The following is a 16,683-nucleotide window of genomic DNA, read 5'->3' on the forward strand; positions in this document are numbered from 1 at the left end:
AGTCAATGAACAAAAATCTTTATAAAACTTGAGAGGTAAGAAGGTGTCAGTCTTGTTGCCGTTAGATATATACTCTCGGCCCATGTCTGCATCGACTTATATACACTAGCCATAAACTATCAAAATTTATAATTTTTATTTTTAATAAAAAAAATCGAATGCTTGTGGTCAGGATTCTGGGGAAAGAGGGAATTCCTATAAAGTATTTTTACAAAATCGACGATTTTTGAAAATGAAGTTCTTAAAATTGTTTTTACAAAATTCGCCATCATTTACCAAAAAATTTAAAATTATAGCTATTTTATTTGGCATTTTGTTTATAAAAAATCAGCCACATTTGTGAGGCAGTACTTCAAATTATTTTTAAAAAGTATCTGGCGTCAGGTGTTTACACTCAACCAATGTTTGATTACTTAAATATATATTTGACATCTGTTGTCATTATTAAAATTGTTGACCCGAAGGAATAGGCCAATATTGTCAGTTTCGTATCTGCCCTAAATAAATATCATATAAGTATTGCGAAGTGCCAGGTTTGGACTATATCGTCTACTTCCGCCAATTTATATGAGACATGTGATCATTTTTAGAAAATGTTAAAATGTACGTGATTTACCAGATATATAATCGAACGAAGTATTCCATTTCGATGCTTCATCTAATACAAATATTGGTATGGGCAAAATTCGAACGAAGAAAATCGAACATTTTTATCCAATTTTATGAGAATTCATAAATTCCATATTCATTTCAGGTTTCTGGTTGAGAGAAATACTTAGATATAACAAGTTGTAAAGTATCACTGACTTGATTCGCAGGTTATGACAGATAAAAGTATTGAAAATTGTGAGCCTTTGTGCGTGTGGAACCAGAAGGGGTTCGCAGATATATATCATTTTCACAAGAGTTTTGTGTTAACAAACCGGTTTGGATGTGTGAAAATTGAATAGAGTTGGATGCTTATTTTCCCTTTTTTGAGCGTTTTTGGTTATTCAAAACTTTAACCCTTTGTGAGAGAGGTACCAGAAGAAATGGTCCCATCCCTTCCATCTTTTTAACAGATCTTGTGTTGATGGAAATATTGAGATGTACTTAGTCTGAATGGAATGGGATGTTAATTGCGCATTCTATTACCTTCATGGATATTCAAAATTTTGTCCCTTTGCGGGGGAGGTACTAGAAGGAGTAGACCGATATATGCCATCTCCGCAGCAGATCTTGGGTTAGTAGAAATAATTAAAAGTGTAAAATATAAAGAGAATTTAATGATTTTTTAGGATTTTATGATTGTTTTAATTATTCAAAACTTTGAAAACTTTAAGGGAGTTGCCAGAAGAAATGGTACGATCTCTACCATATTTATAACAGATCTTTTGTTGATGGAAATATTGAGATATATTAGATCGGAATGCGATCGGATGATAATTTGGCGTTTATGAGCTTCATGGATATTAAAAATTTTTACCCTTTGTGGGTGAGGTACCAGAAGGAATGGACCAATATATTTCCTCTTCACAGCAGATCTTGTGTTAGTAGAAATAATGTGATGTGTGAAATATAATGAGAACTGGACGCTTATTTCGGATTTTATGACTTTATGACTGGTAATTCAAAACTTTGCCTTTTTGTGGAGGAGGTACCAGAAGGAGTGGGCCTATATCTATCAACTTCACACTAGACCTTGGGTTTATAAAAATATTGCAATATATGAATTTTAACATTAATCGCCTGCTTATTTTGCATTTTATGAGAGATATAAATCCTAATTCGTTGTGGAGGAGGAACCAGAAGAGGTGGTCCGACATCTTCACACCTGGGTTTGTATTGATAGAAATATTAGGATGTGCGAAATTTCAACAGAATCTAATGTTCAATGCGCATTTTATAAGAGATAACTATTCAAAATGTTGACCCGTTGTGGGGTAGGTATTTGATGGTTTGGGCCGATATTGTACATTTTAGCACTCGAACCAGAACTGACAAAAATATTGGGATTTACAAAATTTGCACAAAATCGAATAATGCCTTCTCTTTCTATGAGGTAAAATATTTTCTTTGAAAATTTTGACCTTTTGTGGATGGAGGTACCAGAAGAGTGGAGCGACGTTGCCTATCTGTAAACTCGATGTAAGATTGGGAATAATATTACGATGTACGAGGATGGAGGACACTCCTAGATCGACTCATAAAACGGACTTGTTCCAAAGAGACCTAGGGTCTAAAACCGTCATTGCGATAAGGCACGCTTTGCCGTACCAAATGATACCTTCTGCAGCCATATGGCTGAGGATAAAAAAATCTACTGCTTTTGGTCATGATTCTTTGGAAGTAGAAAATGCTTTTTTTGGACTTAAAGTTCTTAAATAAATATAAACAATAAATTGAGAATAATCTAAATGGTTTGGTTTCCATCAAAAATATCGGTTTGCCGACAGAAGTTTAAAGGAAATCGGGGAATCAATTATAATTTCATTAGAGTTATGATTTTTCAAAAATGTTCACAGTTTGTGAGAGAGAGCAGACGGATTGAGTCGATAGTCACATCTAAGTCTGATACAATTTTTTTAAATCACGTAATTTTAATTTAATGAATTACTTTCCGCTTTTTAAGAAATACATGAGGTTTTCGAAAATTTTGACCATTTGTGGGGGAGGCACTAGAAAGAACCGACATTGGGATGTGGGAATTTTAAATACAAATACATTTTATGAGAGCTATTGATATATAAGATTTTCATTTTTTTTTGTGATGATGAACAAATTTCGCGACTATTTACCAAGAAATTGAAAAAAAAATCCGATTTTATCTGGCATTGTTTTCTAAAAAAATTAAACCACATTTGTGAGTCTGACCTCCAATTTATTTTTATACATTTTTTAAATGCAGGAAGGACTTGAAAAAATATATAAATTTCGATTTTTAAAGAAATTAAAAAATATTTTTAAAAAAATTCCATTCAAAATTTTCTTATAATTATTAAAAAACCCAACTCTTGACCAGAAAATTATTCACGATTTCTGACATGGAATTTTTGGCAAAAGGATTTTTTTTTACATTACATAATAATTGGATATTCGCCGCCTTTAGCTACCAAATCTTTGCTTTCTGTGTCTAAGAAAAAGTGCTGAAAATTAATAGTTTCAGAGTTTTGGTTCTGACAACAACCTATCAATATTAAGATTTTTCTGAAGAATTATCTGAACATTTTATAAATGAAATATCTAAATTAAATTATATATTTATATTATTTTCACAATTGTCTCTGTGGTGCTGTAATTTCATTATTTAACATCTTGTGGGAATCAGGTTTTCATTCAAACAATTCTCCTTCCTCTTTAATATATAATTTAATTTTTATAAAAAAAATATTAAATAAATGTTAAATTATATTCTCTGAACATATTTTATTCGTGTACCAGCAATTGCTAGTCCTCCTACAATAGTCGTCATTCCCTGCACGCACATCGCCAGAAAAAAGTCCCATCACATTACATGTGTCATTTAAATACGATTGACGACGAATTATGAATGAATCAACGAACGAACGAACGAACAATCATCACAATGAACATCAACGTCAGCATTGCCAACAAATGAAGTTGGTGGTGGGCTTTGCTCGTGCGCTGGGGGTCTCCCACAACATGCAAGTTTGGGTCTTAAGTCTTTCGAAGCAACAATAATAGACGTTTGTTTCCTAAGTCTTTTGTGATGTGAGAAAATAATCATTCAAATGAATTCAAAATAATGAAAAAAAAAAAACAAAATAAGCATTAAATTATTGTGTTTTCCTCTTCTTTTGCTTCATCTTTGTATTTTTCTTCTAAAGTTTAGACAATTTATTACCCACACACACACAAAAACTCAGTACTTCCAAAATCAAATCTTCTTCATAAGGTGGGTACATTTTTTTGTACAATGTACATTTTAATTATGGACACCTCTTCATGTCGATACTCGTGTTGTTTGTGTTATTTTTGTTAGACTAAGAACCATATAAAGTGAAATTTTGTAGACAAATTATAAATTTTCAATGAAATGAATAAAGCATAGCAGAAGAAGAAAGCCCACACTATTAAGAAAATGATGATGATGATCATCATCATCACTATCATGTCAGTAATTGTTTCATAGGGGCGTACTTAAATGTGTAAAAAAACGAAGAAGAATACAAGGTGTATATGAATCGTAGCATTTGGTATGCCATAAAGAGACATGGGTTGGAAACATTGAAGTGAGCTGTCATTTGTCAAAGAGGGAGACCATAAAAAATGACGAACATAAAATGCTATGACACATCGATGGTATAAAAATCTTATTCGAAAATTATTAAAATTTGTACTAAAAGCACTTCAAACTGTTCTTTATACCCTACACCACATTATACCCTTATAATATCTTTACGCATTTGTTTGTAACAGGGAGAAAGAAGCGAAATAGACCCATAGTTACTTTTGAGGATCTTCATAGAGTCACTTTCTGAATCGATTTATGCATGTCAGTCCGACCGTCCGTTCGTTCGTCTGTCCATGTATTTTTGTTTTGTTATCCGATTGAGATGAAATTTTCCAAATAGTAATTGTTTGGAACAAGGACGAACCTTATTGAAATTGGTGAGAATCGGTTCATATTTAGATTTAGCTCCCATATATCTTATATATTATATCTTCAACCGATTTGTGCACCAAATAGCCAATATTAGTCTAAATGGCCAATATTAGTCTAAATTTTGGCACATCCGACCGAATTCACTCTAGATGCAACTACGTAAAATTTGGAGAAAATCGGTTCAGATATAGCTACAGTTCCCATATATGTTTCATCCGATTTGGGGTTTAGGTCCCTCAAATGCGTAATATGCACTCCACAAGAATGATATTATATATATATTTTGTCGAGATCGGATCAGATTTGGATATAACTCCCATACATAACTTTATTCGATATCAGGTGTATTGTGCACTAAATGGCTAATATCAGCTCAAATGAATTAAATCTTGGCAAAGCCGACTGATTTCATCGTAGAAAAAAAATACTTTAATTTTTTTGAAAATCTGGTCAGATATAGCTATAGCTCCCATATATGTTTCATCCGATTTGGTGTTAAGTTCCCTCACATGCGTAATATGCACTCCACAACAATGATATTTGATAACGGACATCAGATACGGCTCGAAAATACCTCTGCCAAATTTTATCAAGGTCGGCTCAGATTTTTATGTACCTTCCTATTGTTCAGCATATAGGTAAAATCAACCTTAATTGAAAAGATTTTTTTATTCAACCGAATTTTACCATTTGGTGCAACTCGGTCCGGTATATCTATTGCTCCAATAAATATTTTTTAATATAATACTTATCGAAGTCATATCATGCCCTATACAGCAATGTTATTTGGTACTAGAGGAACAAAAGCCTTCGTCAAATTTGTTGAAAATCTACATGTAGTGTAGGTACATGTAGTTCCCAAAATGTGACTCCTCTAAAGCCATGACACGAATTCAACTACGGTATGATCTGCTTCACATAAATTCCCACAATAAACGTTTTTATACGGGAGCTCTATTTTGACTTTTCTTTACTGGTTATACCCTCAGCTATATGGCTACAGAGGGAATATATCATTTGATACGGCCAAAAAGTGACTCATCGAAATAACGGGTTTGAGCCCTAGGTCTCTTTGCACCAAACCCGTTTCAGGACATTTGGAGTCGATATAGTGATGTCTGTCCGTCCATATGCCTGTTTGTCTACCTGGCTGGTGCACACGGTAGCTCTTGAAGGGAGTATCCGATTTGGTCCAAATTTGGTAAATCGTAATATTATTACCAATATCATTATCGAGTTCGGAGATGGGCTATATAGATCTTCTCCTACTGGCAACTCCCCCACAAAATCTTAAAGTTTTCAAAAAGAAATTTATTGCACCGAAAGAGAAAGGATAATCCGATTTAGCTCAAACTTTGCAAATCCTAATATTTGTATCAGCGCTAGCTCGGGTGAGAAAATTGACATTATCGGTCCACTCAATTAAGTATTCCCCCACAAAGGGTCAACATTTTGAATAATTTTAACTCCTATAAAATGTGATGTAAGAGTCCAATTGTCTTTAAATTACACATATCACAATATTTTTATTAACCCAAGGTCTGGTGTGAAGATGGAATATATCGGTCCACTCCTTCTGGTACATCCCCAACAATGGGTCAAAATTTTCCAGATTTTGATTTTCCAGAAACTCCAAAAGAGCGAAATTGACATTCGATTCCATACAGACTTGGTACATCTCAATAGTTCCATTAACACAAGATCTGTTATAAAAATGATAGAGATCAACCCATTCGTTCTGGTACCTCCCCCACAAAGGGTCAAAGTTTTTAATTACCAAAACGATTATAAAATCCGAAATAAACATCCGGTTCTCTTCATATTTCACACATTTCATTGTTTCTACTGCTGTGAAGATGGAATATATTGGACCATTCCTTCTGGTACCTCTCCCATAAAGGGTCGAAATTTTGAATATCCGTGAAGCTCATAAAACGCGAAATTAACATCCGTTTTCATGCAGACCTTGTACATCTCAGTATTTCCATCAACACGAGATCTGTTATAAAGATGGTAGAGATCACATCATTTCTTTTGTTTCCTCCCCCACATCGGGTTTAAGATTTTGAAAAATGAAACGCTCAAAGAAAGCGAAATAAGCACCCAACTCTTTTCGAATTTCATCCATACAAACATTTTTGCTAACACCAGATCTCTTGTGAAGATGATATATATCTGCGGACCTCTTCTAGTACCTCACGCAAAAATGGTATGATTTGCAATACTTTTTTCTGTGGTAACTTGCGAAAAAAGTCATCGGTTTTTTACAACTTGCTATATCTAAATATTTCTCTCAACCAGAAACCTGAGCTGAATATAGAATTTATGATTTCGCATAAAATTTGATATAAATGTTCGATTTTCTGATTTTCAATGTTTTTATCTGTATTAGATGAAGCATAAAAATGGAATATTTCGGTAGTCTATATTTAAAGGTCAAAGAACCATTCGGTGGGCAATATTTAAATCATATTTATTTAGGTCCGATATGAAATGGACAATATTGGCCTATTTCTCCGGATCCTACTCTATAGAGGGTCAACAGTTTGAATAATCCTAACAGAAGTAACAAGTAAAAAATAGCTAAGTTCCACCATTTGGAAGGAAATTTTATGAAGGAAATATTTTTCCATTTCATATTTTCATAGAACAAGAATCCAGCCCATAAGGAACTTTAAATATGAAAATTTAAATAATTCCTGTAAATAATGTCGTTAAAATCATAAAAATACCGAATATCGGTAGGTACCTTTACATGGGGGCTATACGAAAACATGGACCGACATGAACCATTTACGAACTTAACCTGCCTACTGGTAAGCCTTGTATATCAATTCGTTCGAAAGATAGTGTGATTGCAACAGGCAGACGAACATCGCTTCGAATTTTACGCTCATCCAGAATAAATATACTTTATAGGATCTATTATGGATATTTCTAGGAGTTACAAACGGAATGACAATATACCCTCCATAGAATGGCGGAGGGCATAAAAATATATTTACATAATCGAGCATTTGCTGAGGGTATACAACTGTCTTCAAAACCAGCTGATACCTTCTTACTTGTTTTAGATGTAATTCGAATAATTTTTGATTTAATTCGTAATTGGAGAATTCCATTTGTTATTCGAATTATTTCATTATAATTATTCGAATTATTTCATTATAATTCGTATTATTCCATTTTTCCGATGGAATTCGAAAATTTGTAGTTCAATTATTCTAATTGTAATTCCATTTGTAATTCGAATTATTCCATTTGTAATTCGTATTATTCCATTTGTAATTCGAGTTATTTAAATTGAACTATTCGAATTACAATCGGCATAATTCGAATTACAAATGCAATAATTCGAAAAAATAGAATTATTCGAATTACAAATAGAATTACAATTAGAATAATTGAACTACAAATAGAAAAATTTTCGAATTGTATCGAAAAGGCGCAGTACAATATAGTGCAGCCTCCGGAACACAACATATGATGCATATATCGAGGTGTTGCAAACGGCATGCAAATAACATGTTTAGTATGGTGAAAGGTGTAACAAATCATAGTTCCATAATGCCGAAATTCAATTTTCATTTTGGTTTGAAAGCTCATTTATAGAACACCATCAACTTTTCGATTTTCCATCCACAACATACAGACATGATTTGTCATCATTCCATCCAAATATTGTTGTCCCCTTTACAAAAACAATCTGTCAAAAGTTGCAATCAAACCCAACATCTTTCGTCGAAACAGAACCTACGCACAATGAATTTTTAAAATGCAACGGCAATCCTCTGCTGTACTTCAATTGTTCTTAAAAACGGTTTTCAAAAAGACAATTCTTTTGAAAAGGGTTTTGATTTTTTTTTTTTCATAAAAAAAGAAATGTGTCAGTAAACTTAAAAAAAATAAATCACCTTTCTCTTTGACAGCTGTTGTAATTCCTTTTGTAGGCGATTTTTTTGGTTAAATTATCCACACTGTGGCTATGGGTATTGACCACAAATACCTTATTTGGGATTTTCCGCTTCGGACACTAGCTAATGTTAAATTAAATTTCACTTAACAATTTGTTTTGTTTTTCTTGTTGTTATAATATTTTTGCTTCATAAACGCATTCAGACAATTGTATGCACCACTCTTCTGCTTCTCTTTCGTTTTTGTATTTTTCTTGTGTCAGGCACGTATAGCCAGTAATTTCTTAAATTTTTTGTTTAAAATTAAATTTCTTTCACTTTGATTGGTGTTGCTGTTCTCCGTTGGTCATATTCGGCGGTTATTAATTTCCGTTTTGTTGGGGGGAACTTTTGTCGTTTTGTGTTTGGTTGGTTCCCTTACTTGGCATGCGACACAATTTGTTTGGGTCTAGTCGTTTGTTTTTTTTTTTCAATTTTTTTCCTTTCCTTTCGTTTGACTTTTAGCTGCAGTCACTTCCACTTTGTATTTAAAATTTTTATGCAAAAGAAATTTTGAAACGAAAAAATAAAGAAAAACATAAAACAAAACCAATTCGTGGGACGCGATTGCCGTCGTTGGAGCAAATCAACCACCGTTGCCACCGCCAAATCCAACCGTTATTGCTCAAGTTTGAATACAAACTGAATTCTGATAACGGATTGACGGCCAACAACTATCGGCCATAGTTGTGGGCTATCCAACTTATACACGTTTGCTTCAAACATGTTCCATCGAACATGTTTGATGTTAAATTCTTTTGCCCCATTGAAAATGAAATTATTGTTTATTTGTCGCGTGCTCTCCCTGCCCTGAATTGTTAATGTTCGGTTCGTTCATCGTCGTTTATGAATGAATTAATGATGGGTTATTAAAGAATTACCATTAGACCGTATAATAAAAAGTTTAAAATATATAATTTAATAATCCAAAAGTGGGAAGGGGGGGGGGTAGGGCAAGATATAATAATTCTATTAAGTATCTCCATGTGTGTTGGGGTTATGCTGTTGGGGGTAAAGTGTTGTGGTTGCTGTGGATGTTTAAATATGTCATTGGTGTTTTAACTACCAATGTTATTGTTGATGTCCAAAAACATAGAACAGAAGGTGATACTGCCATAAATGTCCGCAGTAAATTAAATATTTATTATTTATGCCGCTTCGTTTATAGAATAAAACCTTCAGAATTTTACCGATACCGTATTAAACAAATTTCAACGGTTTAATCCAAACGGACCGGCGATTTGCCGACAGCCAAGGGTCATTTAAAAAGTATTAATATTTTTACTTACCATATGAGGCCACACGGTATGATTCGAATTATTTATATATAAGTTTTGCAAGGACAATTTTAAATATTTTTGAAAATCCATAAATTTTGATCAGATGGTGGGAGTCCTTAAAACGTTTAAAAAAAGGTTATTTTTTTAAGAAAGTTCTTTAATTGAATGAAACTTACATTTTTTTTTGCCAGAAAGCCCTTAACAATGTATGGTGGCCTTAAAAGTTCATAAGCTTTGCCTTTTTTTATCAGAAAATTCCTTGACCCTTATTCCAAGATTTTCGGAAGGTAGTTTGGTATGGGCAAAATTATAAGAGAATCAAACATTTATATCCAGTTTTATGCGGAATCATAAATTCCATGTCCATATCGGGTTTCTGGTTGAGAAAAATATTTAGATATAGTAAGTTGTAAAGAATCGCTAAAAATTGTGACATTTTGTGGGTGAAGTACCAGAAGGGACTGGCAGATATAAATTATCATCTTCACAACAGATCTTGTGTTAGCAAAAATGCTTGGATGTGTAAAAATTGAGAGAGTTGAATGCTTACATCGCGTTCTATGAGCGTTTCGTTTTCCAAAATTTGTAACTCTTTGTGGAGAAGGTACCAGAAGTAATGCACCGATGTATCCCATCTTCACAGCACATCTTTTGTTTGTAGAAATAATGGGATGTGTGAAATTTGCAGAGAATCGGATGTTTATTTTGGATTTTAGTGCCGTTTTTGTTATTCGTAATTTTTACGCTTTGTGGGGTAGGTTCAAGAAGGAACGATCCGATCTCCACCATCTTTATAACAGATCTTGTGCTGATAGAAATATTGAGATGTGCCAAGATGTAAATGAAATCGGATGTTAATTTCGCGTTTTATGAACTTCATGGATAATTAAAATATTTACCCTTTGTGGGGGTTTAACCAGTAGATTTAATATAAATAATGGGATGTACTAAATTTTAGATTCTAAAATTTTGTAATCAGAAGGAACTAACATAAGAACGGATATCAAGCTCTGAACCGATTTCCACCAAATTTGACGGAGGCATTTGTACCTCTCATACCAAAAAATTTTTGCTATTGAGTGCATGCTTTCAAGATTCTTCAAATGGAGATTCTCCGAGGTTCTCCAAATGGAAAAATTCAGTTGAATGTGGAAAATCTAACCAATAGTTCATCGCATGGAGATATATATGGAAGCTATATCCAAATCTGTACCGATCTCGATAAAATTTTGCAAAGGTATTTCTGAGCCCTGTGAGATATCTGATACCAAAAATCATTGTTATAGATTGCATATTACGAATGTGATTCATCCAAATCGGACGAAACACCAAATTTGAAGTACTTGCTTCTAGACTGAATTCGGTCGGGAGTGCCAAAATTCATTCCTTTGGGCTGATATTAACCATTTGGTATACAATTCTGAACCGATCTTGATAAAATTTGAAACAGGTATTGCTGGGCTATATCTGACATCTGGTACCAAATATCATTGTTGTGGAGTGAACATTATGCATATGAGATGTATAATTTATATGAAAGATATAGCTATGAAATATTCGACAACAGAATGATACTAGAGTTAGATGAATCTTAGTCCAAATGAAGGGGTCATGTAAAACAGTGAATAAAATAGGTCGATTAAAACCAAAAATATTGAGTTTTACATGGACGTAACTGTTTTTATACCTTCCACCATACATAGTCAGAAGGGTATATTAAGTTCGTCATTCCGTTTGTAACTCATCGAAATACTAATTTTTCACCTAACAAAACCTAAACTTTTTATCACCTAAAATTCTAAGACGATTTAGACCCGTCCGAACATTCGTCCGCCGTAATCACGCTAGAATCAAAACGAATTAAGATAGGAATCTAAACTTTTGCACAGATCAGTCTTTTGTTTGCAGGCTGGTCAATTTCAAAGATGGGCAAGTTCGAAGCAGGTCAAGTTCGATAATGGATCAAGTTCGGTCCACCATATCGTATACCCTTATATAACGGTACCCCCCATTGATATTCTGTATTTTGATGATTTTAACCACATTTTTCAATGGAATTGTCCGAAAATCCACACAAGAAGTTGATTTTGAGTACTTCACCATGGGTACACGATATCGAATAGCCCCCAAACAACGGTACCACCAATATTCGCTATTTTGATGATTTTAAATACAATTTTTACAGGAATTATTTCAAATTTTTTATATAAAATTCGTAATGGATACTACAGCCGAAGACAAAAAATTGACTTTGCAGGTCATGGTCTTCGTAAAGCCCCCATATTACGATACCTCCATATATTCGGCATTTTAATGATTTTAAGACATTATTCACCGGAATTATTTAAAATTTCGTATTTAAAACCCATAATACGCACTATAACATATGACAGAAAATTGTCTATGTAGGTCCATGTCTTCATATAGCCCACACATAACTTCACCTTCCTTTATTTGGTATTTTGATGATATTAGCGGCATTATACACCGGAATTGTTTCCAGTTTGATGATATAAGTGACATTTTTTACCTGCATTTTTTTTTCAAATTTCGGATTTTAGGTTCTTAATGGGTACTACAGCCTATGACAAACCACGTCTTCCTATAGGCCTCATATAACGGTTTTCCTTTGAGCGTTTTTTTCAAGGGGATTTTTTTTTGAAATTTTTCAAGTTCCATCAAAACAGAATGGAACTTACAGAAAAATATATCCTAGAAATTTAATTAAAGATTTCAACAGCTGTTTAATTTTCATATTCACATATAAAAGCAACTGAAACGGTTTTCTTGTAAAATGGCTTAACAATGTATTGTCACAATAACAACAACAACAAAAAAGACAATAAGTTCATTATAGTTATTAAAATGGATGTTTTAAAATACACATGTTCGCTATCGTCGTCTTCCTATCCTTAATGATACTTTATTGACATAGCCTTCAGTGGAGCAATAACTGATTGAGAGTTCATTGGTCATTGCAGAACAATGTGTGGAAATAATCAGAAAATAAATATTTTATTGAAGTGGAAGAGACAAACATATATTTTACATGTGTATATCCACTTCCATGGTAGATGATTGATTTTCGAATTACCAGTTAGGGAATACAGGTGGGTTCACGGTAATGAGGGTCTAGTAGGATATTTTCTGAGTTTCGCCTTACAATTTTCCAACAAGAAAATACATACGGTATCTCAAACAAAAAAGCCTACCCTGTTTTCCATTTATTTACATTTTTCAACAACGAATTTTAGTGAGAAATGAACGGATAGAAATATAAAAATTTTATGGTCGAAATATGATGCCTATAAATGTGGATTATAAGCGTTTTGAAGAGGGTCAAAGCATTCCTGAATTTTTTATGACGGAAATGATTAAAGGAGTTGTTAGGTTTAAAAAAATACTAAATAACCATTTTCCAGTAGTCAGTGCATTGAATACAACCGAACTGATATGTGGCATATGTCACTGCTTAAGTATTGCATTCGTCATTTATTGAAGTTGAGAAAAAATTAAAATTTAATATCACACAATGTGTAAAATTAATAAGGTAGACTACAAAATGCAAAATACGACAAAAATGTGGTATCGAATTAACGGTTTTAGAAATCGTGTCTCATTGGAAGACATCCATTCCAGGATATTCGGATTCGAGTTTGTTATGTTCGTCTATCCTTCCGCCCGATAACCCTCGAAGAGAGTATGCGATTAGGTCTATATTGGATACATCGTTATGTTTCAACCAAACTCACACCAAGTTAAAATATATTTATAAGTGACTAGTATTTGAGTTGCATATGTTATTTGAAAAATGCGATATAAAATTTCAAAAAAAGAAAATTGTATGAAAATTTTACTAAAATCATCGAAATACCAAACATTGGGAGGAGATAGTATCCACTATGAACTTTAACTTTCATATAATTATATTGGCTAAAATCATTGTGGGCCTAAATGTCCCATTTAAAATCATTCTACGTACCTAATATACATCTGAGTAAAAGTCACTACTTTCGGAAGCTAAAATGATTTCCACAGAAACACGGACAGTAAATAGTACCTAGTTGGGTATAAATTGCTTATTTCGTGGAGATTCAAACGGAATGGCCATGCTAATATTCCCTCCATAGTATGGTGGAGGTTATAAAAAGTGGCAACATATATCAGAGTTTCGATTTTTAAATTTTTTGGTATTTTTAAATTGAGATTCCTTGGAGTCTATTTCATTTTAGGAATATAATGTCGTTGGCAATATTACTGACAATAACACGTAAATTATTTTTGTCAAAAATTCAACCAATCTTTTTATAATCCGATTTTGCTCCAACTTTGCAAATCCTAAAATCAGTGCTAGGTCAGGTGCGACACATGGGCAATATCGGTCCACTTCACCAAGTACCTTCCCCACAAAGGTCAACATTTTAAATAACAAGTAAAAAAGTATCGGTCGATTTTGCCGACAGATGTATACTCTCAGCCAATTTTCGATTATTTAAAAATATTTTGACTTCTGTTATGATTATTAAAATGTTTAAACCCTTATGCAGTAGGTTCCGAAGATATGGGCCAATATTGGCCATTTCGTATTGGACCTAAATAAATATGATATAAATATTGCGATGCCCTAGGTTTGGGCTGTGTTGTGTTAACGGAAATATTGAGATGTCTTGAATGGAATCGGATGTCAATTTCGCTTTTTATGAGCTTCATGGATATGCAAAATTATGAGCCTTTGTGGGAGAGGTAGCAAAAGGAGTGGACCGATATATCCCATCTTCACTATGAATCTTTTGTTAGTGAAAATAATGGGATGTGTGAAATATAAAGAGAACTTGATGCTTATTTTTTGGTTATTTAAAACTTTGACCCTTTGTGTGGGAGGTACCAAAAGGTATGGTCCGATCTGTACCGTTTTTTTTTAACAGATCCTGTGTTTATAGAAATATTCAGATGTGCCAAATCTAAATGGAATCTGATATTAATTTCGCGTTTTATGAGCTAATGGATATTCAAAAATTCGACCTTTTGTGGGGGAGGTAGCAGATCTTGGGTTTATGAAAATATAGGTATTACACACACCATACTTTACCATAAATTATAAGACAATCGGATTCTTACATCACATTTTATAAGACTTATAATTATTCAAAATTTTGACCCTTTTTGGGGGAGGTACTTGAGGAAGTGGACCGATATTTCCTAGCACTGTCGCAAATATTAGGATTAACAAAGTTTGAGCAAAATCGTATTATCCTTTCTCTTTCTCTGCATATATAGTATATATAAATATATAATATATATTTCAAATATAATTTTTGAAAATTTCGACCTTTTGTGGGGGAGGTACCAGAAGGAGTGGACGGATATTGTCCATCTCCGAACTCGATCTAAGTTCGATAAAGAATATTACGATGTACCCAGTTTGGACCAAATCGGATACTCTCTTCGAGAGTAATCGTGCGCACCAGTCAGCCAGACAGACAGGTCGGACGGACAACCCTAAATCGACTCCAAGTGTTCTGAAACGGATTTGGTCCAAAGAAACCTAGGGTCTAAAACCGTTATTTCGACTAGGCACGTTTTGGCCGTATCAAATGATATATAGCCATATGGCTGAGGTTACAATTATAACTTTTATGACACCACATTTTCAGTATCCGATTCAATCTTCAATTGACACACATCACAATATATTTTTTAACCCAAGGTCTGGTGAAAAGATGAGATATATCAATCCACTTCAGAGATCAGACCATTTCTTCTGGTACCTCCCTCACAAAGGGTTCACAATTTTTAAAAACAAGGCGATCAAAGAAGTTAAATAAAAATCCCACTCCCTTCAGATTTCACACATTCTAATATTTTTGCTTATTGCCCATGCCAAGATTTTTATCTCTATTAGATGAAGTACGAAAATGGAATACTTCGGTCGGTTATATTTGTTACCTCACGCATATCTCCACATTTACCAAAAATGTGCACATACCTGATATAAAATATAGGAAGTAGTCGATATAGTCGAAATATGGCATATTATAATATTTACATCAGACTAAGGTCAGATAGGAATTGGTCAATATTGGCCAACTGCTTGGGAACCTCCTCCATAAAGGGTCAACAGTTTGAATAATCATAACAAGGCTGGGGGTATACATCTGTCAGCAAAAACCGACTGATACTATTTTACTTGTTTTTTTTTTTAAACTTTGCACATTCTAATTTGATATATGTAGGGTCTGGTGCATCCAAGGGGAAACCAAAAATTGTCACTGATAACTTTCTAACTGGTTTTTGTACCTTCAAAGTATAAATTTCCAAACCTTGGTGTTGTATTTTTCCATTATGGTTATAGACATTTTCGTCAGGTGGAGTTCTTTACGGAGTCTATTCTTCACTCTTTTGTTCTGTGTAGGAGCACTCCCATGTCACTCCTGTTTGAAAAAATTGAGTGGGAGCAGAATCGCTCAAAATAGAGCAAGAGAGGAGGTATGATCTTGTACAGAAAAAATACACATATAGAAATATAACAATGGTTGCAAAAAAAAAAAAAAAAAAAAAAAAAAAATTAAATTAAAATTATTATTGATTGATTGATAAAGCCAGACTTTTATGGTCATATGATCGGCAATGTCTATTGCTAATTTGTATATGTATTTGTCATAGGTACAAACAAGGACAACATATGTATTTGTTTACAGATGACATATGTATAATTTGAAAAAAAATATCGATTTGTAATTGTAATTGAAAATTACTATTACTATCACTGTCTGGACAAACCTGCAATTTAACTAAATGTCTACCACTGCCATTTCCCAAGCTTTTAATAAAAATAATCTACTAA

General features: G+C 33.3%; 1 protein-coding gene across 5 annotated transcripts in view; it reads right to left on the minus strand.

Annotated features, from left to right (window-relative positions):
* LOC101898544 (uncharacterized) overlaps positions 1-16,683 on the minus strand; it is an 85,898-nt gene that overhangs the window by 49,889 nt on the left and 19,326 nt on the right. For 2 of the 5 annotated variants that reach the window (XM_059128413.1, XM_059128411.1), the window contains 3 exons: positions 10,390-10,647; positions 10,016-10,215; positions 9,849-9,954 (listed from right to left, as the gene is read on the minus strand). The gene's annotated coding sequence lies outside the window, so the exon portion shown is untranslated. Of the gene's footprint in view, positions 1-8,520; positions 9,196-9,848; positions 9,955-10,015; positions 10,216-10,389; positions 10,648-16,683 lie in introns of those variants that run through there. The other 3 variants (XM_059128414.1, XM_059128412.1, XM_005184385.4) reach the window with 2 other exon arrangements.

Source organism: Musca domestica, unplaced genomic scaffold, assembly GCF_030504385.1.
Source record: "Musca domestica strain aabys unplaced genomic scaffold, Musca_domestica.polishedcontigs.V.1.1 50, whole genome shotgun sequence".
Classification (NCBI taxonomy): Eukaryota; Metazoa; Arthropoda; class Insecta; order Diptera; family Muscidae; genus Musca; species Musca domestica.